Source organism: Penaeus monodon, chromosome 19, assembly GCF_015228065.2.
Source record: "Penaeus monodon isolate SGIC_2016 chromosome 19, NSTDA_Pmon_1, whole genome shotgun sequence".
NCBI classification, from domain to species: Eukaryota; Metazoa; Arthropoda; class Malacostraca; order Decapoda; family Penaeidae; genus Penaeus; species Penaeus monodon.
In genome coordinates, this window is record NC_051404.1 from 15,629,739 (window position 1) to 15,630,376 (window position 638).

Sequence of the window (638 nt, forward strand, 5' to 3'; positions counted from 1 at the left end):
CTGAAGAAGTACCACCTTGACAGCAAACTATTACTGAACAAGTTAAACTTTCCACAATATAGATAATATCAGAAATCTTTCTGCAAATAAAGGAATTAAAACAGTAAATTAAGGTTAACATTTAAAAAGCAAAATGTATGTAGTTTAGCAAAGTGGATTGGTAGATAGCTACAATGATTAATATAGGGATTCGCCGAATGATAGGCAGGACAGATTTGCAATATCACGGGTGCATCCTTGCGGCGTGTGCGAAGAGGCAGTCTCTTTTGAGGATCTTTTTTTCTTAATTTTTTTTCCATCAATATCGCGAAAATAGCTACATTTTTATTTCTTTTTCTTCTTCTTCGTCCGCACTGGAATTTCTCGTTCTGAATAAAGTTTAAGGAAAGGTTTATCATACCCAAGTACCTACAAATGACAGTACCTTACGAGGCAGAAAGAGTTGCATTTTCGTAGTGATAACTGTTATCTGAAGCGCCAATAACCAACACTAAAGGATTTATGAGTCTTTTTTTCCCCGTAAAGTTATTACCAAGGACAGCAACTGCACTTCTGGCTTTGTGTCTGGCTTCAAAGTTCTTTCAAGGAGAGTTCTCTGTTCTCATTGGATTGCGTAAACATACCGATCGTGTGTAGGT